The sequence below is a fragment of the Camelus ferus genome, chromosome 14 (assembly GCF_009834535.1).
Source record: "Camelus ferus isolate YT-003-E chromosome 14, BCGSAC_Cfer_1.0, whole genome shotgun sequence".
NCBI classification, from domain to species: Eukaryota; Metazoa; Chordata; class Mammalia; order Artiodactyla; family Camelidae; genus Camelus; species Camelus ferus.
The window spans coordinates 11,615,606-11,631,572 of NC_045709.1; the positions used below are offsets into that span (position 1 = coordinate 11,615,606).

General features: G+C 39.7%; 1 protein-coding gene across 8 annotated transcripts in view; it reads left to right on the top strand.

The window, feature by feature from the left end:
* The window catches only part of LOC102509320 (phosphatidylinositol 3,4,5-trisphosphate 3-phosphatase TPTE2), a 90,867-nt gene that overhangs the window by 16,232 nt on the left and 58,668 nt on the right, over window positions 1-15,967 (top strand). The gene's annotated exons all lie outside the window — the stretch shown is intronic.

A 15,967-nucleotide genomic window follows, 5' to 3' on the forward strand; every position in this document is an offset into this window, starting at 1 on the left:
GGTGATATCTTACTTTTTTTTAAAAATGCATGAAAGAGTCTTGGGGACTACACAAACTTATGTGCATTAATTCTTTGGAGAAAGAACATAAGCTGATTGTTCAGGTGGTGAGTCAAACGTGTCCATATGTCCATCATTGTTCTGAGCAAAAAGTAAGCATTTTGGAAAGGAAGGTGGTGTCTCCTGAGAGAACATCAACTGGCATCTGGGCAATGGATATCGGGCAGGATGCTGCCTGGCATCAGGGCGCTGACTGTGTGCTCTGGGCCAAGTGGCAGCCAAGGGATGTCATTCTGAAACTGATGTGTATGTTTCTAAAGGTAACTTGATCGTGTTACTCAGAAAGTACTTGAATTAATCCCAAGTATATGGAAAGCAGATAGGCTAGATTATGATTTGACAGTTTATGCTTATTTAATTGGAAGATAGAGGGAAATAGAGAAAAGAAGTCTTAGAAATTTAGAATCACTTTTGTTTTCTGATTCAATCTGCCTACCACATTTTACAGATGATGAATTTGAGGTTCTGGAAAGGAATTAACTCCTGCAGGGTTGCATGGATATGGACACATTTTTATTCTAATCACCACTTTTGCACTCTGGCCTCACAGCCTTTGTGAGTCTTCTCCAACAGCAGAAACTTCAGGAGAAAGCTGGCCCTTTTTACAGGAAGAAGGCGAAGAGTCGCCTTTACTAGCTCTTCCCAAAGGAAGGAAGCTTTCTGCTGCCTGATGTTAGGACTGGTCTCAACAGCTTGCTTTGTTTGGAAGTGATGGGCTCCACAAAAGAACCTACGGGTTGGGCTCTGTCATTGGGAGTCTGTCATCAGGTACCACGTGGGCAGTCTGCAGTCTGGTGTATTTCAGACCTTGAACTGAATGCCTTATCTGCAGATACTTGAGTAGCTGCACTTTCTTTTTTGTTCACCATGACCTCTCAGCTGCCACACCCACCCTGCCTTTTAGACAATGTTTTCCTTCTTCCTTTTAGAGTTTATCAGGATGTCAGCCTGCTGGCAAGGTTTCAGGGACCATTGGAGGCAGTGGAATTAGATGAGCAAAAAAATTCACAAATGCAAATACTATTAAAAGTGTCTCTTATGAGTGTTGCATTACCACTTCATCTGTGCCATTATTATTGAAAACTAAAATATATTTCCTTACATGTCCTTTTGGAAACACTTTAATAATAGCTGTCTACCTTTCAGGAAAAGGAGGAATCGATTATTCAGTGGTGTCTGACAACTGGTATGTGCTGATGGAAAGAAGAGGAAATCACTTTTTAATCTCCATTTTCTTTGTTTGTCAGACTAGAAAGCTCTGTTCTCTTTCCAAGTTCACAGGCTTGTGTGCCAACCTCTGAGGACAGAGGGTATGCCCCCTTGTTCCAGACTTTACAATGACTTCCAAAAAAATTGTTTTTATCAGAATGAGACAAAAACAGCTGTGGAGAAGGTGAAAATTAGAGAAAAACACAATGAACAGAAAGATTTTCTGTTAAATTATGTTCTCCCCCGTATGTCATGCTTCTAAATTAATATCACAGTGGAGTAATACGTCATATGTTCGCTATCTACCTAGTCCAGTTTTCCGTTGTTCTAACCAAGGGTCAATCCCTACATTTCAAAGTTAAGCTAACTTGGCCTCTGTCTCTGAGAAAGAGAAAAGGAGGTGGTTCAGTGTAGTCTTTGGTGAATAAATGGTTAACTTCATTAGAAATACTCTTCTTCACCATTGTGTCGCTAGGTCCTAGCACCCGTGGCTGCCATTAAGTAAGAGCTCAGTAAAGATTTGTTGAATAAAGTGAGCAGCTATTCAAAAGCCCTCAAACTGCATTTGTGGTTGAACTAGAACTGTTCTGTCTAACACTTTAAATCTTAAACCATGATGAATGGGATGTGTTCCTGCAAGATACTGTGAGTTTTTAATGTCAAGAAGTATCCAGAAACGAAGAAATCCCTATCTTTTGGGGACATTACCCTGGCTGAAGGTGAAAGTATCTCTGGAGCCTATTACAGTGTCTGTACACAGTAGTCACTTAATAAGTACTGCATGTATATGAGAGAGTGGCTTCCAAGTGGATATGGTGCCCTATATTCCTAGCACATCTCTTCTGCTCATGCCCACTGCCCGGAGTCTGTACCACCTCGTTGGTCAGTTGCTCCCCAGAGGTGACTTCTAAAGTGGATTTGACAGAGCCGAGAGCACACAGTGTGCCAAGCCCTTGCCACAACTACCCAAATGATGATCCGGCCCTTCCTCCTAATTTTCTCTCCTCAAGCTTTGTTCCACCCCGGTCTGACCCATAAAATATAAAACTGCTTTTTTACAACTTTGATGATTTCTCATTTTATTCTAGATATGTAACTTGTAAAATTATATCACACAGTTTTTAGTCTGGGTAGTTTCTGAGTCATTTTAAACACAAATGACAGCAAATTTTAAACGCATCGTGTTATGAACGTCCTTGTTTCTCCAGGTCATACCAGCTGAGTCATGGCTTGGACAAAAAGAAGGCATAGTCAAAAGCACACGAGTTTAATCCTGGTCCTTCCCTTTCTAGCCGTGTGATCTTAGGCAAGTCACTTAATCATCACATGAGCCTCTGCTGCTCGATTGTAAAATGAGACTAATAATCTCTACTCTTGCTAGTGGTCCAGGATGGGGACCTGAGCATACATATTTGTTTCCTTTCCCTCCTAGGACTCAATTAAAAATACGGTAAATGAATATGAAAAAGTACAATACCAAATGCAGCCAAGAGAACAAGAAGCTAAGCGATTTCCTTGAGTTTCTGGAAGACAGAGCACATGGAAGAGCACTGAGTGGAAGACGCTATAGCCCAGGATATGCTTGGAGGGTGTTGCAGATGGTGGGGGAGCTGGACCCTTGCTGAGGCTGTGGATTCAGAGAAGTTATTGGAGTGAAGAGAAGATGGAAAACAGTGAAGATCTGTATACGAAATGGTCATCCTCCATCCCGGCTTCTCAACTCTGGTACCAAGAGTCCCCAGCAATTAGATGTTCAACCCAGACAAAATTAAAACCAAACAACCAACCATCCAACCCATGACCAGAGAGAACTTTTCTAAAGACACTGGAGGATCTTTCTGAGAAATCTTGGGCTGCTGCATTTGTCGTTGGCACCCCAGCACAAAGCCGTCTACATTCTGGCATTTGAGAGGCCTCAGCACAACGATCAGATCTCGGACTCTTGGCCCTACAACGAAGCCTGCTAATCAGCAAGTTCCGCACATGCACTAAGAGTTCCTAGTCAGCCTTTCTCCTGTCTGATTCTTAAGAATAGCCTGACAACTGGAATCACCAAATGTTTGAGACAAATCTAACAGTGCAATGAAAGATAAACAGAAAAACTGACCCCAGAAGAAACATAATTCAGGCAATACAAGAAGAGTCAAATAAAAACTCTAAAAAATGAATTACTTATCACTAAGAAGATGTGAAGTGATATGATATCTATTAAATAAGAACATGGTAATTTAAAAAGGAAGAGTCAGAAAATGGGAAGGAACACTTGGAAATGAAATATTCAATAGAGAGGTCAATAGATGAATGAAACAAGTACAGCAAGGGTTAACAGTTGCTGAAGTCCAGTGGTAGATGTATGTGTTACTGTACTCTTTTTCCAGCTTTTCTGGATGCCTGAAAATTTCATTAATAAAATTTTGAAAAAAGACAAAAGATAACAGTTTGACATAAAAACTCACTGAAGAAGCAAGTCCTGCCTTTGACACAGAGGAGTTCCTTGGGGCGAGAGGAGGAACTGGGGGAGGCTTGATTCTCTCCGTACCCTCCGTGGAGCCCCCACCTGTGCTGCCCCGTAAGCACAGGATCAGTGTGCTTTAGCAGAAGCCCCCTAAACACTAGATTTTGGCTCCTAAGGCCCACCCACCAAATGCTATGTGACCTGGGTAAAGTACTTTTCCGTGGACCTAGTGTTAAGTAGATCTGAAGAAGAAAAAGGAAAGGAGTTTAGGATGACTTCCAGATTTCTGGCCGGCATGACATCTCAGGAAGAGGAGGCGTGAAACCTCCCTGGGGGGTTGGAAGATATTTCAGGCCAAAGGCCTCAAAGAGGAAAGAACTTCTTTAGGGACTCAGAGTCATCTCATTTTGTTTTGTTTTGATTTCTGTTTGTATCCCAAGCTGATGAAGAAGAACGAAGCAATTATGCCTACTTTTCAAATGTTCTATAATGAGCATATATTGCTCTATTTGTAAAGAAAAATATGTTTAAAGCAGTTCTATGATGTAAAGTTCAGAAACAGCAAAAACTACTACAAGGTTTTGTATATTATGAGCTATAATTTAAACCAAGCATTTATGATTTTGTGCTAAAATTAAGTTTTTAAGTGCATATATTTGAACTGATTAAAAAAATGTATACCAATTGATGTGTAATAATAAGATGCAGCTTGATGTGTCTGGGCAGCCATCAAGGGAGAAACTGACCACAGCAGTAAGCGCAGGATGAGAGCATTCACACCCGCAGCGGAGGTGGCATCCGGAGAAGGGATGGGCGGTGAGAGACCATTCTCGCAGCTGGAGTGCTGGGAGAAACAGTAGGCAGGACAGGGCAGCTGGGGGAATGAGCCATCCGGGATCCCCGAGGAAGGAAAAAATCTAGGGTGGAGGAGGTTGGAGGTCCGGTAACAACACCAGGAGCAAATTCTACTAATACAGCTACAAGATGGCTCACCGATTAAATTTCCAAGCATTGGTTGTAGATTATCCCTGACCCGCCTTGTAATCCTGTAAGGCACGGTTGTATGTTTGGTTTGGTTTTGTCACAGTTGAGGGGAGAAAAAGGCAAATAGTAGAGGAGGATTTACAGCAAAAAACTCGTTACTTCCCAGCCTCAGTCCCACTTTGCACGCACAACCCCTTTTACCTCCTGGCTCTTGATTCTCCTGCAGATGCCCTCCCACGGTGTAAATGCGATGGAGCTGCAATTTCGTGATATTACTTAGTGACTCTTGTGATGACATACAGATTCGTCTCACTTACTGTCACACACACAATAGTTACACCACTGTTTAGTTCTCTTGCTCGCTTTTGCAACTTTAATTTCCTTAAACTTTTTTTTTTTAAGTTCTCTCAAATACAGACATCTCTTGGCTTTCCATTTGGTGAGAGGCAAGTATTTTGAGTTCCACTTCTCCTAGACTCCCCACCTCTCCTTCCACCTCCAAACTTCATCAGGCTGTCCTCTAACTCAGATTTCCATAGCTGAGAGTGTTTTCATTCTGTTCCGTAAGCATAGTTAAGTCTACCATAGTTTGTCCTCGGGGGAGAGTCTGTGAGAGTCTAGCAGACAGTAAGCAGTAAACAGCATTAGCCACAATTTGTTTATGAAAATTTTCCTTCATAGCAGAGACAAGGAGTGTGTTTCCTTCTCTGTAATCAGTGTCACCACCTTGTGCTGCTCGATTGCTCAAAATCATGGGTAGTTTGATTTTTTTTGTCTTTCCCAGTGTTTTGTTTTCTTGCTAAAAGAGGAAATCTGTGCCATCTTGTCCATTCTATCTATTGCTTAAAATCTCCCCCCACCCCCACCTTTTGAAACCCATTGACATCCACTTCTAACTTTTTTTCTTTGGGTTTTTTTTTTTTTTTAATGTGACCTGCCTTATCCAGGAGGCACAGGTGTCCCATTATTAGCGATGTCAGGTTTAAACACTGATTAAGGTGGCGATAACCAGCTCTCTCTGTGTGTGGGAAGACAGTTCTTCATGGGGCCCTCACTTTTCTGTGCAAGTTGTGAGCAAGACACTGACTGTCCCCTTCCTTTTTTATTTCCTGGACTATCTTTTCAAGGAGGTTTGGTAGCAGATAGCCTTGGAAGGTAAAGATAGTGTTCCACAGCCAAGGGTAGGCATGCTTATTGTCCAGAATAAAAGATTAGGGTTCCCTTAGCTCGGGGTGCTTTTACTGTTACATAACCCACTGTGTGCTGGTGTCATCTGGCCCTCTTCACTTTGCCCTGTGGATTTGGGGGAACCAGCACAAAAATGCTGATACACTGTGAGGAATCAACACTCGTGAAGGCTACCTTGGCAGTCTGCAAATAGGGCTTCCTCAGGCCCTGCATGGATCTTGATAACATTTCTCTTTGCAATTGGTGAGTAATCTGTAGGAGCCGCACTGGCACCGTGTGAATATCGCATTCCCCCACAGCCTGTAACCTAATGGTTTTAGATTCCATTTATATTCTTTGCCTGAGTCAACCAATTTATTGGAGGTAGCAAAATAGTGATTTTCTGTTTCTATTCTTTCTACATTTATTAAATGAGTTTTTCTGTAGAGGGTCCACTGGGAATGAACTACGGTTCCTTACAGAATGGTGGGATAAATGCCTAATTCTTTCTCTTTAATTATCAAACTTTAGAGGAAGGCATTGGTGTTATAATTTCTCTCTCCATAAACTCAGGGAATTTAAAAAAAATTAATATTTTATAATCATTTATTCCTTTTGATGTCCAAATTGTTTGGATCTGTCCGGTGGGAGCCTCTTCACACAGGCTCTTGTGTCTTTTTGCCACATCCTGCTGGTCTTTCTAACTTAGAGGTTTCTTGCTTTTTGTATTTTTAGATGTTTGGGTTCAACTTGGGTTTCTTTGCCCAGGACTGAAATCAGTCATTTCTCTGAGGGTTTCTGGTGCCTTCTGGTAGGAAATAGTATTTAAAAACCAAGATCAAGGGTGTCATTTCTTCTGGTCCTTTCAAAGGATAGCACTAAGAAATATATTTTTAAAAATCATGAGCTCATAGTGCTATTTTGGTTCAGATTTTCAAAAGTTGTGTTCAAATGCCTGTAATGTAAAATTTACCACCTTAACCATGTTTAATTCTACATTTCAGTAATGTTTAGTATATTCACATTGTTGTGCAACCAATCTCCAGAACTGTTTCATCTTGCAAAACTGAAACTCTGTACCTGTTGAACAACAATCCCTTGTTCCCCCATCCCCTCGGGCCCTGGCAACCACCATTCTATTTTCTGTCTCTATGGATTTACCTACTCTGGGTACCTCATATAAGTGGAATCATATAGTACTTTTTTTTTTGTGACTGGCTTGTTTTACATAACCCAATGTCTTCAAGGTTCATCCATGTTGTAGCATGTGTCAGAATTTCCTTCCTTTTAAAGGCTGAATAATATTCTGTTGTTTGAATATACCACATTTTGTTGAACTATTATTCATCAGTTGATGGACATTTGGGTTGCTTCCACCTCTTGGCTATTGTGAATAACATTGCTACGAACATGGGTGCACAAATATCTTTTCAGGACCCTGATTTCAATTCTATATTTTATATACCCAGAAGTGGAATTGCTGGATTTTATGGTCATTATATGTTTAATTTTTTAAGGAGCCACCATACTGTTTTCTATAGCAGTTGCACCATTTTATATTTCCACCAACAATAATGCACAAGGGTCCCCATTATTTCTTCACATCTCTACCAACACTTGTTACTACTATTTTTAAATAGTAGCCATTCTAATGGGTGTGAGGTGATATCTTAATGTGGTTTTGATTTGCATTTCCCTAATGATTAGTGATATTGAATATCTTCTCATATGTTTGTTGGCCATTTCTGTGTCTTCTCTGGAGAAATGTCTATTTAAGTCCTTTGCCCACTTTTTAATCAGGTTATCGGTTTTTTTGTTGTTGAGTTGTAGGAGTTCTTTATATATTCTGGATATTAATCCCTTATCAATTCTGTAATTTACAGATATTTTCTTCTATTCTATAAGTTGCCTTTTCACCTGTTGATTGTATCCTTTGATACACAGATACATTCAGATTTTAAGATTTCGTTTTTTCTTAACTTCTGTAATTTGATATGTGTATACTGTTTTTCTTACAGTAAACCTCTTGGTTCCTAAAAATATCAAAATATTTATTTGCTTTATTCTAGAATATATGCAAAATAGTCTCAAAATGTTACAGTTGCAACTCAAAGTACAGAATGAAGTTTAAGATGCCTGCAAAATTCTTTTTTTTTTGTCCTTAGATTTGTGGTAGCAAGGTGCATAAGCAGAGCATTGTGTTAAAAGAGTCATTCAAAATTCTTGTTTCTGCCAGTTATCTTACCAATTTGATACATAGTGTGGTTAATTTGTTTCAGTCTTTTTAATTTTAGGTTTGCTTGTTTTTTTTAATATGTAAAACATTTACATGGATCACAAACAAAAACTCTATAAAAAGATGTACTCAGAAAATTCTCACTTCCATTCTTATCCCTTCTAACCCATTCCTCTTACCCCTACCCAAGAGGTTTCTGATTTGTGCTTCCAGTGTTTCTTTATGCAAACATTATTCATTACTCATTTCTGTTTTTAATTTCCTTCATTCTTTACACAAAATATATAAGTTTTAGTGTCTTAAAGTGCTTACCTTTAAATGTATGAGTCTTAAACGCTCTACTTTTAAAATCTGCAAATAAGGCTCATAATAACTAACGACATATAAACTTAAGAAATTGCTGATTCCAAATGATAAATGTTGGATACATGTTTTAAAATAAAGCAGCAGAGGACACTCGTATCATCGTGAGACTTTATTCCTGTTCTCCCTCCCTGCCAACCATGAATATATAACTGCCTGGGAGAATTTACAAGCCTGTATTCCCACAGTACTACGCTCATAAACCAGTTTCGCATTCATCTCATTGTTTTAGAGTTATTCATATGCATTTGCTCCCAAAAGTGTGTGAGAGCTGAGAGCAGGGATCGTATATCCTACTCCTCTGTGTCTCAAGTAGCACGTTGTAGGGGAAAGTTCATTGTCTCTGGAATCTTGGCTCTGCCACCTCCCAGCTGCGCAAGCTTGCGCGTGGTGCTTCACCACTGTGGACCTCAGTATCTTCATTTAGAAAGTAAGAGTAACCTCTTCTTGAGGGACTGTTGATGATATTGAGATGACGAGAGTGAAGGGCCCAGCATGTGGCGAAGCCATCCTCCGAGCTCTCAGTGCCCCGTGGCCACCATTTCGCTTGTCCCTGGATTCAACTTCTGTTTCTGACATCAGCTCTTTTGATAGATTTTTACATATTTATTTATTATCTTGTCCCAACCAGTCAAAACCCATCGTGATATCTCTGTGCTCTCTCTGTTGAAAATAGGTGTTCTTGCTTCTTCATTCATAGCAAAAATGGAGTTAATGGAGGTAGTGAGATGGGAACACCCAGTTTCAGGACTCCAGGGCGCAACACTCCCGCAGTCGATAACGTCAACGGTGTCCTGGAGTTGTGCAACGTCGCAGCCCTGCTTCCTGGCCTCCAAACCCTCTTTCCAAACCCTTCTTAGTCTACTTTTTCCCTGTCCCTTCTACCTGCGCTTAGGGAGCACATCTCTTCCCTGATCACATTAGGCTTCTTGGAGGAGTCATTTACTCCATTTTCTTCTCTTCCATCAGCTCCCCTCCGCCCGACACTCTTCAGTTCATTGCAATCTGGCTCCAAAAACCTCCACTGGACTGAAACTGACTCCAGTAAAAATCATTCTAGTTTCAAGACCTTTGCCCTTGCTCACTAAAACTTTAAATCCCTCTATTTAACATTGCATACCAGCACCAATTCCTTCCCTCTTCACCTGTTTTATTCTTCTCCCTAGACTTCATCCAGTATACTAAAATTTCACATATTTGTTTATTGTCTGTGTCCCCCACTGAACGTAAACCCAGAGGGCAGGGGTTTTTATTTTCTGTTTTGGTCACTGATATATTCCTAGTGCCTCGAACAGTATATGCACTTAATAGGCACTTAATGCATATTCACTGACTTGAACAAAAAAAGGACTTTCTGATTTCGAAACTCATTGCCTCCTTTCCAGATTGTAGTTTGATTTGTGTTTCTCTGATAATTAGCAATACTGAGCATTTTTTCATATGCCTGTTGGCCATTTGTATGTCTTCATTGGAGAATTGCTTGTTTAGGTCTTCTGCCCATTTTTGGATTGAGTTGTTTGTTTTTTTACTATTAAGTTGTATGAGCAGTTTATACATTCTGAAAATTAAGCCTTTGTCAGTCTCATCTTTTGCAAATATTTTCTCCCATTTGGCAGGTTGTCTTTTTGTTTTGTTTGTGGTTCCTTTGCTATGCAAAAGCTTATAAGTTTAATTATGTCCCATTTGTTTATTTTTGCTTTTATTTCCATTGCCTGGGTACCCCGCCCTAGGAGAACATTGCTAGATTTATGTCACATAGCCCAGCGTTGGGCAGCCCTTAACTCAGTGCAGAAAGGCAGAAGCCACCCACGTGCCCTGCAGTGTGGCCTGGCAGGCAGGAGCCTGAGTCCTTGTCTCGTGGCCTCTGTGGGGATTTGCAGGGCTTTTAACCCGTCAGGCGTCAGTTTCCTCAACTATAAAATGAGGGGAGGGATAACCTGAGTCCTGAGAACAAACAAAACAATGTAAGAGGAGGGGGTGGGTATGGCTCAGTGATAGAGCACATGCTTACTATGCATGAGGTCCTGCGTTCAAGCCCTAGTACCTCCATTAAAAATAAAACAAACCAATTTAGCTCCTCCCACACACACACACACACACAAAAGTAAGAGGAACTAAAGTAACTGTTAGCCATGACTCTGTTGTGACAACCAGTTTAAAAGCTTTCCCATTCTAAAATCACCTCTATATTTCGTCTATTTTTTTTGGTAGGGCAATTACAATTCCATTTATCCAAACTCCAGAAGAGCAAAAAGTCTCATTAAACCCTCAGTGAGTGCCTGAGCAGAGTATCTGGTGCCTCTTATATACCAGTGTATAAAGTGACTTGAACAGAGTTCAGAACAGCTTTAAAGCAAGCTCCGAAATGGCAAGATTAGAAGCTGATTTGCTGTGATTTTAATCACAAGTAACGAAAACAACAACAGCAACAAATTTAGCTCCTGAGAAATGAAAGGCGCCGGTTTATTGAAAGGAATAAGACGGGAAACTGATGACATGATGTGCTAACTCCAAAGCCTTTGAGTAAAATCAGGGCTGAGAGAGAGGAAAACCTGCCTAGATGCCTGTGTGGTGTGTGGTCATGCTCCGAGTAGGTGCTCTATAAATACCTGTGGAATGATGCCAGCTACCCCGCCGGATGGGCTTTAATGAGCTCCCGGGAGCAGCTCGTCCCATCCCTTAAGAGTGTCTTCCTGCTGACAGTGGCAAGATGTGCAAGGTATTAGCATCGTTGCTGAATGACAGAGGAGGAGAAAGGCCAATCCTGAGCAAACATCTAGGAATTGAGTAAGAGAAGTTTAGCAAAGAGCTGCATAAAACTGCAAATAAGACTATCAGTTAATGCAAACTTCATTCTGTTAGGTATACCAATTGAAAAATAAAAAATCTGATGTCTGCTTGTCTAAGGATGGGCTTTGGCCTACAGATGAGTTTTGGAGAAAATATTTTATAAGTTTTTTTTGTTTTCAGCAGAGGGACTGGGGATTGAACCCAGGACCTCATGCACACTAGGCATGCACTGTACCACTGGGCTATACCCCCTCCCCTGCTGGACAAATAGTTTAATTAGAATCCTTTTTTGATGGGTCTATACAGTTCTGTTTTCTACAGTTCCTAATATTCCCTATTGTCTTGCTTCACTCATTTTCATAATGCACAAGACTCCCGAAGGCAGGAACCCTGGCTTACAGGAAGCAGAAATCAGAGAGAGACCTTTGGGTGCCAAACCAGCCTAAAATTAGAATTCAACCTTCAAAATTGGTTTAACCAGGCTTTCAGAAATTACCAGCATTGTTTCTTTATCTAATTACTCTTAAGAGCTTTATTGACTGCTACAGTGTGTGAAACATTTTAAAAAGAAGGGCTTGTTATGAGTAACTTCCCAGAGAATCTTACAGAGATGCATTTCTTTCCGTCACCAAGAACCACTTATTGTGTGTGTTCTACGTAGCAGCCTAGGCACATATGTGTGTGACGTCTCACTGAATTTGCATAGCCATGGGAGGCTCAGAAAGTAAGGACTTGCTCAAGGGTACACAGCCATCACCGTGGCCAGGAACCATCTCCTGAGCCCAATACCGTGCTCTTTCCACAGGTCACCGAGGCAGTTCGTGATTTCCTATCATTCTGGGCACTGAAAAGAAGAATAGTAATTTCATAATCTATAAATGATCAGCCTGAAGGAAGGTCTGCTGCAAGACCAGAATAAAATAAAAATAGCTAGCATTTATTGAATGCCTACTATGTGCTGGCATTGTTTTAAGGGCTTACATGTATTAATTCATTTAATACTCATATCCACTCTATAAGGTTCTATTCTCATTTCACAGATGAAGAAAGTGAAGTACAAAGAAGATAAATAACTTGTTTACCCAACGGTACAGTTAGTGAACTTCTGAGCCAGCAGTCCAGCTCCAAAGTTCATATATATACAATAAATTGTGTCTAGCTTTTACTTAAGGGGGCAGGAGTGAGGATGGTGGGAGACAGCAAATTAAGTGCTAGCCTGTATTCAAAATCTGATGAAAAGTTTCCGGTATAAAGACAACAATGTGATCTCTAGTGATATTTTGATTGACATTCAATGTTTTATTACTATGGCATCCTGTGATACAAACGTACAATTTCTTTGGAGGAGTTCAAGAATTATAAAATATTGTTTGGAGCAAATTAGATGGACACATCTAAACACTTTTCTTGTTTTCCTAATTGTTTATTATTATTGGGAAAATGAATGGAAAAAAACGGGCTGGGAGCTCTCAGCAGTGGAAGAGCTGCAGCTTTCCCTCCACAAAGTCACCATCTGTTTCTATCTACCACAGCCGAGTCCAGATGCTTCTAACTTTCTAGCACAATCCCCACAGCGAACGTTTTCTAATTGGAACTTCTTTGTTTGAGCACATCAAGGCAGAGCAATATTTTATGTAGGTTGGACTTTGGCTGTTTTTGAGCCATATGTTATTAAAAGACAATTCTTCTCATGCTTTTGTGCTGTGTTCTCCATCAGAAATGTGACCCCTCATTCATTACTAAACTTTGGTTTTTGCATGACAGAAAAAAAATTTTTTATTTCAAGTCTGAGCTCTTACAGGAAAAATTTATTCTGCAATAAGAGAGGTAGCAGAATCTTGCTGGGGGTTCCTTGTTCACAGTTGTGGAAATAAAAACATTATGATATGGATGTTTGATTGACCTAACTTTTTAAAAACCAATTCATTCTGATGATTTATAAGATGCTATTCATAAATAATGATTGAAATTTATGTGAATCAGAAGAGGAAAGTCATTAATGAGTAATTTTAACTTAATTTCCATATATTTAAAATCTGGTTTAAGACTAAAGGAAGATTTTGAAGAAGAAAAAAGATGTCTCAGATCCCTAACACCATTTTACATTTTGGGGTGTTCCTTTCCAGCCTGTAAATCAATGAGTAATTAGGGATATAATACAGAATATATTTATGGTGCTAGGATAACCAATCAAAAGCTCTATTACTTAAAGTTTTATGACCCATCTCGTAAGACACAATTTAAGTGAAGGAGGAGGCTTTCCTTTTCCCCTATGTAAAAACAAGTTTTAAGTACAAAATTTACTTTCAGGGAATTTGTCTGTTTTCTAGAGTTTGAGAGGGTGTGGTGACTATAAAAACGGCTGTTTGTTGACTGTAGGTGGAAGTCATAGAGGCTTGGCGAAGTAGAGTATCTGAGAGTATTAAAAAAGCCAAACCAGTCAAAATATAACAGCAGCAGGACAAGGGAACGACTAAGTTTTGGATGAGCTAGAAGCCCCCCTGAGGCAGCATCTCTGGAGCTGGCAGAGGTGGACCAGTGGTAGGAGATGAGAACAGAGGACAGGAAGGAGGGACTGGGCCAAGCTGGAATAAACTAAGCCTTGTAATTAACATGTGGGATTACGTATGTATAAAGAAGTAGCTGCAAAGCCATATACTATTTATGCTTAGAGTTCCAGGATGTTAAAGGAATAACTAGCCGAAGTTTGTACCAGAAATTGGGACCACTGTTTGTATCTAAATATTAGAACTAAATAGATGTGATTTGGACTTTAAAAGGTTAGGTCCAAAGAGGCTACTCTGCTTGGCATTTGCTGCAGGGCACCAGTGTATGTAATCTAACTCAGCTAACATTTTTTGGGAGCTTGCTATATATATAAGGCATTGGTGAAGGTACTTTTGTGTATTAAATTATTTCATCTTTACACCATCTTTGTGAGCTATAGGTCCTCAGACAAGGACACTGAGACCCAGGGAGGTTAAAGAGCTTGTCCAAGTTCACACTAAGAAAATGATGGAGTCAAGATCGTACCCTAGGCAATTTCCTCCAGAGCTCCACACTCTTAGCGATCATGTTAGATCTGCCTGTCTGATGTGTGGCTTCTGGAGTGGTATCTAAAGTGCACACAACTAATGTATTAACAATAATACCTCCTAACAAATTCATAACTACCATTAGTGTGGTGCGTGATCTGCTTCATTCGCTGAGATGCCCTCTTCAGCCTGACTTTGTGTGCAGTACACGCTGACTCTCACTTGCTCAGCCCTCAGACTTTGTCTACTGGCTTGCTGGGATGTTCCAGCCACCAGGATTAATGCGCTCACTAGCTTATGTTTGGATTTGCTTTCTAGTCCTTTCTGGTCCCCTTACTATATTTACCACAGTTTAGCTTTTAAAAATATACATCTTTTCATTTTATTTATTTTTTATTGAAGTACAATCAGTTATAATGTGTCGATTTCTGGTGTACAGCACAATGTCCCAGTCATGCATATACATACATATATTCATTTAATATTCTTTTTCATTAAAGGTTATTACAAGATAATGAACATAGTTCCCTGTGCTATACAGAAGAAACTTTTTAATCTATTTTTATGTATAGTGGCTAACATCTGTAAATCTCAAGTTCCTAAATTTATCCCTTCCTACCCCTTTCCCCAGTAACCATAAGATTGTTTGCTATGTCTTTGAGTCTGTTTCTGTTTTGTAGATGAGTTCATAGTGGCCTTTTTTTAAGATCCCCATATGAGTGGTATCATATGGAATTTTTCTTTCTCTTTCTGTCTTATTTCACTTAGAGTGATGATCTCTAGGTCCATCCATGTTGCTGCAGATGGCATTATTTTATTCTTTTCTATGGCTGAGTAGTATTCCATTGTATAAATATACCACAGCTTCTTTATCCAGTTTTCTGTTGATGGACATTTATGTTGCTTCCATGTCTTGGCTATTGTATATAATGTTGCTATGAACATTGGGGTCCATGTATCTTTTCGAATTGGAGTTTCCTCCAGATATATACCCAGGAGTGGGATTGCTGGATCATATGGTAGGTCTATTTTTAATTTTTGAGGAACCTCCATACTGTTTTCCATAATGGCTGCACCAAACTACATTCCCACCAGCAGTGTAGGAGGGTTCCCTTTCTCCACAGCCTCTCCAGCATCTATCATTTGTGGACTTTTGAATGATGGCCATTCTGACTGGTGTGAGGTGATACCTCATTGTAGTTTTGATTTGCATTTCTTTGATAATTAATGATATTGAACATTTTTTCATGTGCCTATTGGCCATTTGTATGTCTTTATTGGAGAATTGCTTGTTTAGATTTTCTGCTGATGTTTGGATTGAGTTGTTTGTTTTTTGTTATTAAGTTGTATAAGCCGTTTATATATTCTGGAAATTAAGCCTTTGTCTCATCATTTGCAAAAATTTTCTCCCATTCTGTAGGTTGTTGTTTTGTTTTGCTTATGGTTTCCTTTGCTGTGCAAAAGCTTATAAGTTTAATTAGGTCCCATTTGTTTATTTTTCTCTTATTTCTATTGCCTGGGTACACTGCCCTAGGAGAACATAGCTAAGATTTATGTCAAAGAATGTTTTGCCTATGTTTTCTTCTAGGAGGTTTATCATCTCTTGTCTTATATTTAAGTCTTTAAACCATTCTGAGTTTATAAAAATATGCTTTTTGTTGTAGTGTA